The following is a 6,148-nucleotide window of genomic DNA, read 5'->3' as shown; positions in this document are numbered from 1 at the left end:
GCTCTGTAAGTAGCAGCTGTTTAGCTCAGGCAGTGCTCAGAAGTCAGACATCTTCATCAGTACTGATCCACGCTAGATTAAATGACCTTGAGGTGAAACACTGTGTCACGCCAGTGCTTAGAGTTTACTGATCTGTTTTTCCCATCTCCTATTTTCTTCATAGTATTCAATTTCTACATTAAGAATATAGACATGATTAAAAACTACACACTGGCTGCTTGCAAATGCTATAAATTGTGTCATTTACAAATATATGGATGCAAACATTATCTCATGCTGTTTGAAGCTAAGTTCTCTGTTGCCTGAGCCATTAGTGGCAACAAGAATCAATGTCTCCTATATGCTAAGATTCCTCCTCAATTGACACGAGGGCATGAGATAAACAGATATACAGCAAGTAGGGATATTCATAGCAGGAAGAATGTTCACAACTTCTGAGCAAGGAAGGGAGAATATTTTTACAGCTATGTTGTCAACCAGGGAATCTGGCTTCTTAAGAATTCAAAGGAGAGATACATGTGTATGTAGGTGTCTAAGTACCTTTGAGAATCCAGGATACTTTCAAAAAAGGCATCCAGAATCAAATATCTGTAACAATAATGGTAAATAATGAGGCATGGCCAGTCAGGCAGTTTGAGTTCTTTATCTGCTTGTGGCTTGCTGTGTGGCACCCATCAGGTCTCTCTATGCCTCAGTCTTCTAATATTCATTCAAGATTAACCTAAATAAAGTTCATGAATCTTAACTGTTTTGCTCTAACTCCACATTACGATCAGGTCACTCACTAATTAAGATCTTATATGCATTACATCATTGTATGAGATTTCAGACCAAGTTGATAAGCTTTGAGATCTTTATGTGAAGGACATTGTTAGTATACAAAACGTCTCCTCTGAGAAGCGCCTTAATGAGGGTCATGCTACCCTGCAAGTCCTTCTAGAGGGCAAGAGCCACAATCCAGCATTTCTTCATTTAGCACAGGAATTACACAAATTCAGAGTGCCAGGGAACACCGGTCACTCACAGCTTCTACTAAATTGATACCATTGAGCCTGCCTTCCAAAAACACATTAACTATTTTTGAGAGCAATCTATTGGGAATTATCCCACCTCATGGAACTGTTGCCGAAATGGCACCTATTATCAATACTTCTTCCACTGCAAATTCTAATAGCCTGCAATTGGTAGTTTTTCATGGTTACACAGTAGTAAGTTGCTGAAGGTGGGGTTTTGCTTTGAGTCTGGTCTACTGTCAGTGAATGAAGAATGAAGAAGTTCTGGATTTCTAGATTTTGCCATTTTCTTTTCAGTGCTCCTGTGTAAAGATCTGCAATGTCACTGTTTTAGCAAAACGATATATTTCCTTGATTCCATTCAGGTATTAGGACTCAGTTTCTGTTGGGAGCTATTTCCTTCATTACATTTGGCGCACACATCTAAGGCATAGCATGGATGTAAACTCTGATTTTTCAAACTAATCTTTGATGATGGAGGGTAAAATCCATCTCGTTCCATATAGTTAGGCATGAGTTTATAGCGCTTTAGATAACGCCTTCCAGTTTCACTTTTTTACTGATGTTTTATTACTTCTTATTGAGCATGTCTGAAAAATTTGTCTCTAGAGTTCTAACAGCATCTCATTTTCATTGGTCACTCTCACCTTTATCCATGTTAATTCCTTCATCTTTTGCCCCTTGTATTTCATGTATTACAGCCATAAAACAGGAGATAGAAACACGGCTCAGTGAGATCCCACTTAAGATATATTTTAATCTTATTTTTAGCCCTCTTCAAAGGTCAAGTTTTTTGTCTTTATTTTTATATCAAATGCATTGGGTTCTTTATTTAAAGACAGACATATTAACTGTTGTCTTATTTAAAATACAGACATTTTGCAAATATGAAATCATCTCTGTAGTTCTGCCAATAGCAGCTGTGTCAGGATGCCTGTCGTGGATGCCTGCATTTCAAGTTCTGTGTTGGCTGGAGCCACATGATGGGACAAAGCTTAAAATGCCCAAGGCAGCTACTGGCCCTTGAGTGTTTAGAATACCCCTGTGCTACAGTGCTGAGATTCATCTGAAAAGGATACACCAACTTTACTTTATAGACTAAGGGCAGTTTATGTTATAGTGCGGGGTCTCAAGGTGTTAAGCATAATTTGCCTCATCGTGGACTGTTAGCAAGCTGGAAAGCCATTGTGTACAAATGACTTTCTCACAGAAATGACAAGCTAATGTTTTTATTACTGAAAATGTATGATGAAACTACTACTTTTATGCTGACATGTTCATTATTCTAGATCAGATGCCCGGACATTAGGAAAACAGCTCTCATCAGACACTGAAAATGAAGAAATTAAGCTTAAAGTTGTTGTGTGTGGATGTATGGGGATTTTTTTTGTCAATGGTGATTGTACTGTCTTTTAATTTACATAGAAAACAGGGGCAAATAAATACACATAGTTCATTTGTCCCTCAGCTCTTGCTACTGTTTTCCAGACTTGATATTTGTAGGGGGGAATTAACATTCTCGAATTAGTATGTTGTGATACCAGAAAGAATTGTCATATTTAGGGTACAACTCCATAGATCCATCAGGGACAAAAAAGAAGTGGGTTTAATTTAATTAAGTTTTCCTATGAACACGCAAATGCAATGCCAGAGCATGAACATTTGGAGAGAATAATTCCTCCACAGGAACAGCAGGATCTTATATTTTACAGATCTCCTTTAATTTAAATCCAACCCTTGAAACAGAACAGGTGCCAGCAACAGCCTGGGTCTCAAGGGACAGGAAGAGGACGGGGAAAGAGCAGGTGATTTCTAAGACAGAAAGAAGTCATTGAATTTAGGACAAGGCCAAAACAAAGCAGGTTTTCTTACAGAAAGAGCTTGACCATATTTTTCTGCTGTTATGTCCTATTTATTTTATTCTATTCTACATCTTGTGTTGTCAGTCGCAGCCATGTATAGGTGCTCTGTATGACCTGGCTCTGGAACACACGGAGAAGTGTATTTGACAGCTTCCTGGGAATGGGGCCGTTAGCCTGTAACTTTGTGAACAAAGGCATTAAGAATTTCCAAAAATTAAGACTACCAGTGTGTTGGGGGAAGATGTAACTGTCAGTGAATCACCAAAGAGCTTATCAGACTCTTTGATAAACCCTATGGCTGTGAAACCCTGGGAGACCGGAGTGTGAGACAGAGAGCAAGCGGTGTCTGTTTGCCTCTAAGGGTAGACAGGAGGTTCCTTTTATATGCATTGCTAATCTTGTTACTCTTAATAAACCTTTCATCCTTTATCAATGTTGTTTGGGAGAAGCTAGGACCAATTAACTGATTAGAGGAACTGTTAGAGGAACAGGGATTTCTTGTTTGAAGTGAATGGTATATAAGATGTATGTTGAACACAATAAAGTAGAACTATTCTGATGCTACAAGAAACTAAGAGAGCTCTCTAACTCAACTGAGCGCCGACACCAGTGAGAAACAAATCTTGTGGTCTCACAAGAGAGAGCAGGGTTCACACTGGTGACAGGATGAGGGGAAATGGCCTCCAGTTGCACCAGAGTAAGTTTAGGCTGGATATCAGGAAACATAGAAAGGGTTGTTAAGCACTGGAAAAGGCTCCCCAGGAAGGTGGTTGAGTCACCATCCCTGGATGTGTTTAAAAACTATTTGGATGTGGTGCTCAGGGACATGATTGAGGAGGGTTGTTAGTTAGGGTAGTGTGGTTAGGTTGGGGTTGGGCTTGATGATCTTTAAGGTCTTTTCCAACCTGAGTGATTCCATGATTCTATGATTCTACAGTTTATGCTTACAAAGACAGAATTTGCATGTGATTCAGTAGTGAAATAGGATGGCTGAGGTACTGGCTAGTAAAAAAGTGGATTAAAAAGAATTGGTGTCATTGTCCACTGAACAGAGGTAACAATTTTTCAGAAGCTCATAGGAATGAGATGTCTTCAGAAGTCCGCATTCTCTTTTTACCTCTTTTTATTCTGCCATAATAACGTGCATGTTGCTGAGGAATGCTGACTTTTGAGTGCATCTGTGTTACATTCTTAGTTTGGAAACCAGCTATAGGGAGTAAAAACAGATAATCGGGATTGATATGTAGATCTTCTAAGGATTTTGCATTTACATCACATCTCTTTAACTGCTGTAATTATCAACATTTTACAGGTGGAAAAGGTCACTTACAAATCTGGAGTAATTTGATGGTAGCATTTAGAAAGCCAGGAATAGATCACAGTCCCTGAATTCACAGGACAGGGATGTATTCCTGGTCTCTGCTTTTTTGGACATAGTCATGCTCTTAATAAAACACTGGAAAGTTGAGAAGGACAGATTATCTCTTTTAGAGTCTATTTAAATTTGTATTTTGTCTATATTTTGTTTATAGAGTCAGAAGGATTAAATATTTTTTTTTACCACTATGGAAACACTTTTGCTATTGCAATTGCTTAAAGAACCAAAAGAAAGATGAGCAGTAGCAGAAGAAGCAGAAGACAACTCCCATTGACTTTACTGGAGCCCAGACTCTGACAAGCAATTCTAATCCTGAAGGCCTACAGTAAACTACATTTCAGGATAAATGTTAATGAAAACTAAAACAAATGTGAGTGTGTCAGGATGTACTGATGAAGTACTTTGGAAGCAAAATCAGAGGAGTCAAATTAGTTAAAATGGATAGCAGGACAAATCTTTCAGAAAATAAGAGTATAAGGGATATGTTTCACATGTTCTGCTTTGTCCTGCTTATACAATTTGAGGCCAATATGATGGAGTACTAAGTTTTTTAATCTGACCTATGACATACTCACTAAATTTTATCCACTTATCCCTGTGGTGAGTCTGATTATCTCAACCGGTATATTTTCCAGAGATCTTGTTTTATTTGAAGATTTCAGGAGTGGAAGAAAACACAGCTTCCTTCTGCAATTTGTGCCAATGATTATTCACTCTCACTGATAAAATTGGTCATTTGAATTTTACTGACTTCAGCTTCCAGACAATGTCTCTCCTTATTCTTTTCCTCTACAAGATTAAAGGACCTTTTAGCTCCTGTTGTTTCCCCCTATGAAGATATGTACGTGCAGTTATAAGATTACATCTCCTTCATCTCAATAAGATAAGCTCCTGGACTGATTTTTATACAGTCCTTAAATCAGCTGGTACATTACTTCACTCTCACCCATCTTGCCTTACTTACCACTTTAAGAGAATAAATCTTTCCTAATATCCAACTTGAACTTGAACCTGGCACAACTTGAGGCCATTCCCTCTCACCCTACCACTGTTATCTGGGAGAAGAGGCTGACCCCCACCTTGCGACAAGATCCTTTCAGGCAGTTATAGAGAGAGATAAGGTCATCCCTTCAAGACCAGGTTGGACAGGGCCCTGTGCAACCTGATCTAGTAAATGTGTATGTTTGGTGGCCCTGCTAGGCAGGGGGGTTGGAACTACATGATCCTTGAGGCCCCTTCCAACCCGGGTCATTCTGTGATTCTGGGATCCCTGAGCCTCCTCTATTCCAGACTGAACAACCCCAGTTTCCTCAGCCGCTCCTCATCAGACTTGTGCTCCAGACCCCTCACAGCTTTGTTGCCCTTCTCTGGACACACTCCATGGTCTTAGTGTCCTTCTTGTAGTGAGGGGCCCAAGGTCGGGCACATCCCATTCTCTGGTGCATCCCCTTTCCATGTACCAGCTGCCAAAGGCTGCAAGGCCTGAGGAGCTCTGACTCACAGACCCTTGGCAGGCCACAGCTCCCTGCTAAATGACAGGCCCATCCTTCTGCTAGCTGCTCACCGACTCACAACGGTATTAGATTCGCTCCTAAATAACAGATAAAGAGCGTTCTCATGACTTTACTGAACGCTTTGTTTCTTTGACTTGCTGTTAAGCAACTGGTAGTTCAAGCATTCAATACACGCTTTGTTTACACGGTTAAGTGCTCGCCTTCATAATCCATCCCATATTAAACGACTTATTAAGTCTAGGTGGCATTCAAGGGGTTTGAACAAGACTGTCTGTGTGGACGGCGGTGTGAGGCGGTGGCAGCTGAAAGCCAGCAACCCGCCAGCCGTGTCGCCTCGGTAAGGCGGAGGGGTGTGACCGTGGCCGTGACCGCTGCACGGCA

Source organism: Coturnix japonica, chromosome 2, assembly GCF_001577835.2.
Source record: "Coturnix japonica isolate 7356 chromosome 2, Coturnix japonica 2.1, whole genome shotgun sequence".
Taxonomy (NCBI): Eukaryota; Metazoa; Chordata; class Aves; order Galliformes; family Phasianidae; genus Coturnix; species Coturnix japonica.
Note: the sequence above shows the minus strand (reverse complement) of the source record.